Below are 11,235 nucleotides of genomic sequence, written 5' to 3' on the forward strand. Positions count from 1 at the left end.
GTTCCACTTAGTCAACTTACATCCATGACACCTTAGACATTTACTTCAAGTAAAACACACATTTACTTTGAAAATCTTAAGCTCTACTATTTTGCATCTGTTCCTAACTCCCACTCTCTCTCCCTTTCATCTTGTTTTTCTCCTTATTTTCTTTCCAAGTCACTTAAGCTTTTGTCATTTTAGAATTAATTACATTATATACATCTTAATTTTAAATAAGTACTTTAATAAATTCAGCAAGAAAATTCTCTTCTGGGAGATTCTGTGGGATATCTGGTCCCCTTTTACATTTTTCCAATATATTTTTTAGAAACTATACAAAATTTCTGTGGTCAAACTTTATTGTCCAATATTTATCTTTAGTAAATTACATATGGTTTGCAATGGCTCCCCCTATTCAGTTGACACTCCTTACCTGAAAGCCATCAAGGATGTAATAAACATAGGCCATATAGTGTTAGATCTCTATCTCTACATTTGATGCAGTGAATCCCTCTTTCTGTCTTGAATCTCTACCTGGTCATTGCTTCTACAGTGCTACTCTTTCTTTTATGTTGTTCCTCAATTTAACTTTTTATGTCTTTGTTCTCTTTTTATTGTAATGTATAAAAGGGTTACAGTTATATTTTCCAGATAGTAGGTGCATTATTTCTCACATACTGATACCCCTTTCTCATGTTTTTGTCCCCATTTCCCTCCCCCTCCCAATCATCTTGTTTTCCCCCCTTCCCTTTCCTCTATCAAATAAACAGATAAATGTATATACAATATTCCAGGTAACAAAATCACAGACTGTAATAATATGAGATTAACCAAAGGGCAACAATAGAGAAGCACATAGTACATTAAAAAAACAATTATATCTTATTTCTTGATGGTCTTGGTTTTCTAGATTTATTCTTAAACATCGTTGTCCCATGTCCTTTGCCCTGTTTTCTTCTTCCTCAATACACTCCCTGTGAGTTCATTTAAAGCCTTTGTTCAATTATTATTGTGTGTATACTAAAGATTCTTCTATGTCACTGGTTTCTTTCTTGAATATACACCTTTACAAATGCCTACGGATACCTGTACTATATATGCTAGAGACACCATAAATAATATTTCAGACAATTATATATTAAATTTTGATCAAAATAAGTTTTCTTTAACCATCCCCCAACATTATATTGATCAAAAACCATCATCTTTTCAGTAACTTGCTACTTGCATCCATAACTTAGTCTCACTATCCCTAGAACAATTTTTTATCAATGTAACTGCCCTTTTTGTGCATGCATGAAGACTTACTGTCTTGAGAATGTGAATTTCAACCTTTACGTTAGTCATAAGAATTTCAAATGATGCATAGAGAATAATAGGTGCTCAATTAATATTTATTGGATGTAGAGATGGATAAATTATAAAAGGTAGGTGAATATTGTGCCATTCATACTTCCAAATGTCAGCTCTAGAATTATGTAAATCTTGAAGAAATCTTGTTCATAATACTGAGGAATCCAATAGTAACTTCATAGTTTTATCTTTATAGTCCATGTCTCCATTTTTAACATTTGTTGTACAATTAGATTTAATTTTTTCACTAGCTTTACAGATTAAAATGTTAGAGGAAAAATACAAAATAAGTTATCCCAAGTAACAACAATAAAAATTTAATAAAATATGATAAACTCAAGAAAGAACATGCTATTGCCAGGTGCCGTGGCTCACATCTGTAATCCTAGCTACTCAGGAGGTTGAGATCTGAGGATTGTGGTTCACAGCCAGCTGGGGCACTAAAGAACCTGAGACTCTTATCTCCAATTAATCACTAGAAAATGGGAAATGGGGCTGTGGCTCAGAGGTAGGGCGGTAGCCTTGAGCTGAAGAGGCCAGAGTTCAAACCCCATGACTGACAAAAAAAAGAAAGAAAGATAAGAAAGAGAGAAAAAACAGAAAGAAAGAGCCTGCTATCACTTAGTATAGATTTTCTTCCCATTTTCTAAACATGGTTACAATGATGACTTTTGGAAATTCTCCTTCCTTTATTATAGTCAACAGAGCCTGCTCAAAAACAGTTTTAAGAAGTACATTCAAACATACAAGTCTTCTACAATATAGTCTCCATTTCTATTCCCATTGGAGGGTATTTTGTGATTTCTTTCGGGATAGTGTGTGCCAAGGCAGGGTATAGACAACATTCTGTCTTACAGAGTGATGTTGACACACATCTCAGATATGTGAATGTTTTCATCCCAACTCACTCACCTGGCCAGAGCTCACTCTCTCCTCTTTTTGAATACAGAGCTAGGATGGGACATTGAGAAAGCGACATGCATTCTACAATTTATCAGGATAGGGAGTGTAGCATTTATTTAAATATTAAGCATCAGACCTAACTTTAAGTAATAACCTTATTGTTTATGACTGAGCTTCAAAGGAGCCCTAGCTAATTGAGCTAATTATTATATAGCCACATATTTTATTCCTTCCTGTTAAATCATGCATTTGCTTATTAAAATATCTGCTATGAAAGGAAACCTCATTCAGATTTTTAAAAAGCAAATGAAAACCTTCAAATCTAATTTGTGCCATATGGTATACTCAGAAACACTGTGAAAGCTAAACTTTGAATATATTAATGATTTTTCACTGAAAGAAAGAAAATGTTTCTTTTCCATCTTTCCATCTAAAAAGACTTCTGAATAGGGCATTATGGGACACATGTCTGTACACGATTGTGAATTCAATAAGGCATTTAGTACTGATTTCATTACTACTGTGTTTATTAATACATGGGTTTGGACAAAAAATCATAATCTGTCTTTAGAGACTGATTTTCTACTTGTATTTCTTAAATATGTCTCAAAACTGCCTTTTACCTGGCTCCAATGGAAAGACCAAAGCATAACAAACTGTTATGTTAGTGGTTCCCACTAATGTCACTCTAGAGGAGTGACTGTACATTCTCCTGAACCCCATTTTTTTTCTTCCATAACAATAGGAAGTGATACTTGTATTTTCCTAGGAAACCTCTGAGTGTTAATTAATACTAATTGTAAAGCATTTACTAAAGATCCAGGGCTTTTAAAAAAATTCTTCTCTCAAAATGAAAGTATGAATCATGTTTAAAAAAATAATGGAAAGCAAAGACTTGCTGGACTTACAGAGAGTACCTTCACTTCTGTACTCTCCTCCCCAATGGCTGTCAATAAGATCCATCCATTTGATTAAATCAGACAAGTATTGTAATTTCCCTTGTATTGAAGAGTGAGCTTCCAGAAGGTTTTACGTACATGCTGTGCCCATTAATATACATATCCTTTTATTTTTAATGTCTGGATAAACATAGCTCATTTATTGATACGGGATTCTATTTTCCTAGTAAAAGTAAGAAAAATGTGTAAGACCAGGTTATTTTTTGTCCTGCTGTAAGCTGTGAGTTTGTTCTGCTGTCCTGCAGCCTTTGCCATGGGATGGAATGAAGCCTCTACAAAAAGAATCTCCAAAGAAACAGTATCTCATTAATTCCTTTCACATTCATATATTCCCTAGATTTCTTTTCTGCTATCACATTGTACATGCAATCCTAGCTTTTCAAGAGGCTGAGAGTGTGTCATATTTTGACGCATAATTCTATGCAATTTCTTCTCCAAAATAGCCAGCAAAAAGCTGGGCTGAATGCATGGCTGAAGTAGTAGAGCACAAATGTAAGGCATGAAGTCCCATATTCACACCTTTGTACTGCTACCCTATCAAGTAAATGCTTATTTTCCAAGACCATGTGGATATTTTAGGTAATAATTATTTTCTAAAGGACTAGACAATCAACAGAACATGTAACACATGTCTACATATCTCAGTGAGTTTCTGAATACATTGAGATATCCTCTGTCTTGATAATAATTAATTTTTAAAGAGTAACTTTATAATGTAACACTTTTTAAAATATCAAGCTGATGGAGTATTCTTTGTGTAACAAACTTGAATGACATTGAAGAATATAGCTAATATGTAAGCAATCTCTGTTATTTACCAACCACTAAAATGTAAGCTGTAAAATGTTTAATTTTTTAATTACTCGTGCACCTCTTAGAAAGGAACTCTGTAGTCTTAATATGCGCAGAGAGTTTAATGCACTGAAAAATGGGAAAAGATTAACAACTGAGAAAAGTAAAATGACCCTGAAATTTATATAGTACATTATATAAAGACAATAGGATTTGTAATATGAATTATTTGAAGAAATAATCAGTACTAAATTATATATCTAATGTCAGAATGTGATTCAAATGGCATAAACTGAAACTGTGAGTAGCTAAGATTAGAGACATGAGCCACCACTGCTTGGCCATATATCTCTTCCAAAGGAAGTATGCTTGAAATGCTGCAGAGATTCTTTGTAGTTGCAAATAATTTAATTTTAACCATTCTGTATGGTCTAATTTCCAGCAATACATTAGTTATTACTCATAAGATCAGGACTCATCAAACAAAGAAATAAATGATGTCTGGTTGCCAATGCCTAACGCCTGTAATCCTACTTACACAGGAGGCTAAAACAGGGAGGATTGTAGTGCAAAGCCAACTTGGCAGAAAAGTTCACAAAACCCCCTTCTCAAATGAGGACTCAGCCATGTGGCATGATTGCTATCCTAGAAAGCACAGAAACCCAGGCACACCTTAGCAGGAAGTGAAAATCTATCGCAAAAATGATATGCAAAAATTGGAATTTGAAGTATACCTCAATGGTAATAATATCTGCTCCATTAGTGTGACTCCCTAAATTATTGTGACTCCCTAAATTCTATCTCCAGTATCACAAAATGAAAAAAATAAAAGAAGAAAAGGAAAAAATAAAACAGATGAAGATGGCAATTTTCTGAGTAGCTTCTTTGGTTGTGAAAGCTAAGAATATTTTTCCACATTAGGAGAAATTGTGTTTGTATGGCTGCTATTGATGAGGTGCATCTATTATGCAGAGAAAGAAGCAACATGTCTTCCAGGAGAACAACTTCAAGGGAACTCACAGAGAAAGCCTTTGAGTTTATGGGAGTGTTGGACAGTCTGAGAACTACAGGAGAGATCAATTCATGGAGGATGATTCTATCTCTGCCTTCAATTAAAGTGGAGGTCATAAAACAGCTTATGAGTGGAGTTTTACCAGTGTGAATGCAAAGGACAAAGGGCCAGGGGTAATTAGCTTCTGACATGAAAAAGCTCATAGGAGAAGAAAATTCTAGTAAAAGAGTTCCGCTCTGGCCATTTCGGTAGTGTAGATAGCTGTGAAGCAGTATGTATTCATCAGTAATAAAAGTGTATTTGTATTACCATACCACATGACAGGGCACAAACTCAAACAGCCGCGCGGTGAGCAGTGACACACATGAGTGAAGGGATGGTGAAAGCACACACTCTGCCTGAAGTCACAGTGTGGCTACTCAAATCTTGCCATTTGGGTTTGGTTAGAATGTGGCCAATAGTTGTTATGTCTCCTCATGCTCTATTAAAAAACCCACAACAAAGACTGTTTATGTGAAATATATTGAGGTACAAATGTTGGAAATTATTTAACATATTAGATGGACAATGAACAAGTGTCTATGTGATAAATCAGGTCTAAGGATCTCCAGCATGGAAAATCCCAGCAAAATAATTAAGTCAGATATATGATCTAGTCTTTTAAATCAAGGTTTACTCATTCATTGAATACTTAGAGATACTATTAGCATATGCATTTTCCATATAAAATGCTCAGTATCGTTGCCTTAAGATATCAGTCAGTTTCCTCTAATAGGCTGCACAACATCCATATCATCACCAGCATAGCTGTTCTACCTCCTACCATCAAGGTGTCTTAACATCTTTGTAGGTGGGAAGTGAGGATTAAGAAATGTATTTTCTTTGGGGATATGACCCAGAAACTTTATCTGTTATTTTCACTCAAGATCTCTTTGGTTAATACATACTCACATAATCTTTCTTATCAGAGAGCTAAAAAATGTATTTCTTTATTTGATTGGAAACCATGTGTTCAAAGTTTATAAGATCTACATCTTTTTCTTAAAGAGGTAATGTGAAACATTGTCTACCAGCACAACTGTCCACAATCCTAACTAGAAAGTATTATGTGAAGTAAGTGTCAAAGAATCTCACTGTAGGTGTATGTTTTGTCCTCATAGTGGTTTGAAAACCTAGTAGGAAATACACTCCAGAGGAGGGACAGTATATAAGAAAAGAAAATGAACTGATCAAAGATAAAAGAGCTGGAAAATGTGGTACCTCCATATTACTGCAAGATTGGCCCAGATGGGCGGGGAATTTGGCCTAGTGGTAGAGTGCTTGCCTAATTGTCTAGACCCGGGTTCGATACCTCAGTACCACATACATAGAAAAAAAGCCAGAAGTGGTGCTGTAGCTCAAGTGGTAGAGCTCTAGCCTTGAGAAAGCCCAAGGACAGTGCTCAGTCCCTGAGCTCAAGCCCAGGACTGGCAAAAAAAAAAAAATAAAATAAATAAAAGAAAATAAAAATAAATAAATAAAGATTGGCCCAGAAGTTGATCAAGCTTCCCAGCACAGTGATAGTGATTTCTGGGAGGAACACTGTCATAAAGGTGTTGCTACTTAAGCTGGATTGTAATTCTGGAACCCTACCAATTCCAGGAGCTCTGAAGCCAGACTGACAAGTTGCACATTTATTCTCTCACAGCAAGCTCCATCCTTAACAGAGCAGAGGCCTGAGAAACTTCTCTGCCAGCTGATAAAATTGCTGCTCATCCTCCTGGATCATCCAGGTGGATTTCTCATCATTAGGAAATATAATCTAAATCATTCTGCTCCATTTTTCTCCACATTCATACTTCTCATGATAAAGGAAGAATAATCTCAGTCAGAAATGACACAAGTACAACAAAAGTACTGGCAGGAGATATTATAGAAAGTTTGAATAGCAAGATAAATGGTAGAAAAAGGTAAGAATGAAGAAAGGTGAAGGTCATTAGCTAGACATAGACATCAGTCTACTGATTATGGATAATAGATTGTTCAAGGCTCATAAAATGACCTCTTAAAAGTCATTTTAATTTCCACCGTGGAATTTCCAACATGGTAGCAGAAGAAACAGAAGTTCATTGAAGGAGAATAATTCATGAAGGCAATTGATAAGGCTGAATTCAATTTGAGATTGAGGGATTATTGGTGTTTAACTGTATAATATGTCTTTCTGTTAAAATTATATTAGGTCATTACTGTTGCAAAAATATACACTAAATTTAAAAAAACAAATCTTGTCCTGAGATTTTTCTTTCGGGGATTTTTTTCATTATCAGAAAAATAATCTTTTTCTTCTTTTAGTGAGAAAAAGATGTATACACATAATTAGCCAGCAGAATGCAGTTCAGATGATTACAATTTTGTTGGCAACATCTAAAGCATCATAATCAGGAGCCAATCGAACATATGTCTTCTCTCTATCAGGCCTGATCAGGGTATTGCCCTTAGCCACCTCAGTGTCATAGAGTTTCTTTACAACCTGTTTGATTTGATGTTTGTTGGCCTTGTCATCCACAATGAATACAAGTGTATTTTCTTCATCTTCTTTATGGCTGACTTCCTGGTCAGAGGGAACTTGACAACCACATAGTGTCAAGCTTGTTTCTCCTCAGAGCACTCTTCTGAGGATATCTGAGCTGTCTCCAGAGCCACAGGGGTCTTGGTTCACCGGAAGGCGGATGAAGTGTGTATCTTCTTCTTTTTGTGGCTGTGGACACCTTTCAGCACTGCCTTCTTGACCTTCAATACCTTTTCCTTGGCTTCGGCTTTAGGAGGAGCAGGAGCTCCCTTCTTTGCTTTTGATGCCATCTTGGTAAAAAAGGTTTCCCCAGAAAAATAATCTTAATAATGTATTCAGGTCTCATTTAATAACTATAATGTCATCCAGGTGCAGTGGCTCACACCTGTAATCCTAGCTACTCTGAGGATCAAGGGTCAAAGCCAGCTGGGGCACCAAAGGATCTGAGGTTCTTATCTCCAGTTAACCTCTAGAAAACAGGAAGTGGGACTTGGCTCAAGGGTAGGGTGGTAGACTTGAGCTGAAGAGCTAAGGGACAACGCCCAGGCAGAGTTCAAGTCCCATGACCCACAACAAAACAAAACAAAAACCTATAATGTCAAATAAAAAATAAATCCAGACTTAGATAATGCAAGATTTTATTTAAAATGTTTATTGAGTAGGTAAAAGGGCTTATTGTGAAGTTGGGGTTATGGATAAACTTTTTGTTCTAAGTGTGTTCCACTTAGAACAAGTATCTCAATGGTAATACATAAAATGTGGCTTTAAAACTAGAGAGTGTGTACAAGAATGTGAAAATGATAGGCTAGGAATGCAATAATGGGACAAAGGAACACAAGTACATATTTGATCCAAGAACTTTCTTTTTGCTGAGATTAGTTGATTATTAGTAGGGATGATTAAGGACCTTGCTCTAAGATCAGATGCTTAAGGTTGGATCAAAGATCAGTGTTCTGTGGTAGGAAGAGAAGAATGAATAAAGTTAGACCATGCCCAGTTAGAAGGTTTTTCCCCAGATTGGTGGGTAGGAATAAACACTAATTATTGGTAAGACATTGGGTAGAGATTTGTAGAGCTTGTATAACAAGAGAGCTTAGTAGTAAGTAAAGGTCATTCATAGTTTATATGTTAGGAATTGAGGAAAGGGGTTTCTTTGCAGCAAGTCATTTTTTTTTTTTTTTTGCCAGTCCTGAGGCCTGGGCATTGTCCTTGAGCTTTCTAAAGGCTAGTACTTGACCTCTTGAGCCACAGCACCACTTCCAGCTTTTTCTGTGTATGTGGTACCAAGGAATTGAACACAGGGATTTGGACATGCTAGGCAAGCACTCTACCACTAGGCCTCACTTCCAGCCTGCAGCAAGTCATTTCTTTTTTCAATTATTTTTTTTTGTGGGTCATGTGGCTTTAACTCTGGGCCTGGGCACTGTCCCTGAGCTCTTCAGCTCAAGGCTACTGCCCTACCTCTAGGCTTGGGAGTTTTCCATGAGCTCTTCAGCTCTAGGCTACTGTTCTACCCTGGAGCTAAGTCCCCAATTCACGTTTTCTCGAGATTAATTGAAGATGAGAGTCTCAGGTCCTTTTGTGCCCAGGCTGGTTTGAACCTTGAACCTCAAATCTCCTAAGTAGCTAGGATTACAGGTATGAGCCACTGTGCCCAGCTCAGCAAGTCATTTCTTATGACACAACAGTTCGCAACTGTTGATCATCTCTCTTCTACAGTGGCAGAAAGCTCAGGTACCATTTTTCAGTCACATTTCAACCTGACCATTCTTTCTAAGGAATAAACAAAACTTAAAGCCTGTAACTCTATATCTCTATCTATATATCTAAAAAGCCAATGCTTAATTCCTAAAACTGATCAATTCTCTGTTGAGAGAATGGTTTTCATTACTTCATTAAAAGCATAGACTCTCATATACGGAAGATTATATAAGGCCATTGTAATAATGAAAGAATTGACCCTAATATGTTTTCTCCATGAAAGTATATAACCTATTAATTAATTAGATGATGTGTTTCCTCCCCTCCTGCTACTTTTGCTGAGCTTCTTTGGATGTTTTAACTCTTCTCTCCCTGCACATTTGTATTTGCTATTGTGGTTTCAATAAGCCATTTAATAATGCCAAGAGAACCATTTCCAAGAAATGCTATCATGATTTACTATGTTTACAAACACACTATTTAGATAAGGCAACAAGTTTCTTTTATATAAAGCAGAAGTTGACTCAAGCACTCAATAAAAGCTCATTATGGAAAGATTATAAATGCATAACAATACATTTAACTGAGATGCAATGATCCCTAAAATTGGTGTGGCTAATTAGCAGATCAACTCTCCGTAACAAGTGGATGCCTTTAATATCCTGCAGTGGCTTAATTCTATAGGTATTTTACTATCCACAAATGTTTAGCAAAATTAAATAATAGTATAAATGTTCAATGGGATTAAGGCAACTGTAAAATGAAACCAAACAAAATGAGTTTATTTTGTTAATAGAATAAAGAGAATCCCAGTGTTAATATAATGTTCCACAAAATCTAGAGCAAACATCCTCTGAATCCCAACTTCATTTCATATGTAATTAACCTTTCTCAATCAAGCTAAGCATTCTTTATACCTCCTTCTCCACTGCTGCACATCCACGTCTCTTTCATGAGACTAAAAGGCAGGCATCAATTTAGCCTCATAATGCTGCCTCACACAGAGGGGCTGCCAAAGCAACATCATCCCAAGAGAAATTTTGAATATTAATCATTTCCTCCAGCTTATATGTATATTTGACAAATCTCATTTATTCTAGAGGAAGTGGGAAACATTTGATGTTAATGGAAACATGTTTTGATAGTAAAATAACCTCAACTATTGGATGCAACCGAGATGCACATGCTATATTTCAATCCTGTCCTGATTGCCACCATCTTTTCTAATAAATGCTACATTTGAAAGTGGCAACCCTCTGCTTTTGGGTTCTCATCCTCAGTCTAGAGAAATGGAATAGAACATTGAAATGTCAGTCAATTTGCACTTTCCATTTTGGGGGCTTCCATTGGGCTCCAGATTCTACAAGAGTAACAAGGCCAAAGATGAGAGCTTCTGGAAAGAGAATTTGTTTTTAAGATTTGATCTTGATGAGATCCTTCTATTTACAACTTCTATTGTGGCTGGTGTGATAGGCAAGCACTGCCACAGCCAATTCTGCCTGTTGAGAAGAGATCATATGAACTTTTTTCCTCACTGGTCTGGAGCTATTTCAAGCTGATCCTCCCAAGTTGCAAGGATTGCAGCTATGAGCCTAGTTTATTTTTTTATTCTAAAGTTTTTCAGTAAGCCAATTGCTATTATCTCTGTCTCTTGAGTAGACCAGGACCACCAAAATCTTGACAACCAAAAACTGAATTTTGAAAAGCCACACTATATATCTGTTGGACAGGAACATAGACATAATTGTCTACTGACATTACTAAAAGAGTTATATAGGTAGAACCGGGCACAGTGGCTAACGCCTGTAATTCTAGTTAATCAGAGCAGCTGAAATCTCAGGATCAAAGTTCAAAGCCAGCCGGGGAACAAAAGCACTTAAGACTCTTATCTCCAATTATCTTCTAGAAAATGGGAAGTGGGGCATGTTTCACAGGTAGGATGGTACCTTTGAGTTGAAGAGCTCTTAGACAAGGCCCAGGCCCAG

At 36.3% G+C, this 11,235-nt stretch overlaps 1 pseudogene; it reads right to left on the reverse strand.

Annotated features, from left to right (window-relative positions):
* Positions 1 to 7,375: 7,375 nt before the first annotated feature.
* LOC150056337 (large ribosomal subunit protein uL23 pseudogene) lies at positions 7,376 to 7,839 on the reverse strand (annotated as a pseudogene).
* Positions 7,840 to 11,235: the final 3,396 nt, after the last annotated feature.

This window comes from Megascapheus bottae, chromosome 12 (genome assembly GCF_031878675.1).
Source record: "Megascapheus bottae isolate mThoBot1 chromosome 12, mThoBot2.hap1, whole genome shotgun sequence".
Taxonomy (NCBI): domain Eukaryota; kingdom Metazoa; phylum Chordata; class Mammalia; order Rodentia; family Geomyidae; genus Megascapheus; species Megascapheus bottae.